Source organism: Mustela nigripes, chromosome 1 (genome assembly GCF_022355385.1).
Source record: "Mustela nigripes isolate SB6536 chromosome 1, MUSNIG.SB6536, whole genome shotgun sequence".
NCBI classification, from domain to species: Eukaryota; Metazoa; Chordata; class Mammalia; order Carnivora; family Mustelidae; genus Mustela; species Mustela nigripes.
Genome location: NC_081557.1, coordinates 3,371,813 through 3,372,116, shown reverse-complemented (window position 1 = coordinate 3,372,116; position 304 = coordinate 3,371,813).

The following is a 304-nucleotide window of genomic DNA, read 5'->3' as shown; positions in this document are numbered from 1 at the left end:
AGGGTCGGTGGAACGGTGGATGGACAGATGAGTGGATGGTGGATGGATGGACGGATGGTGGGTAGATGGATGGGTGGATGGACAGAGGGTCGGTGGAACGGTGGATGGACAGATGAGTGGATGGTGGGTGGATGGACAGAGGGTCGGTGGAACGGTGGATGGACAGATGAGTGGATGGTGGATGGATGGACGGGTGGTGGGTAGATGGATGGGTGGAGGGACAGAGGGTCGGTGGAACGGTGGATGGACAGATGAGTGGATGGTGGATGGATGGACGGATGGGTGATGGGTGGATGGACGGATG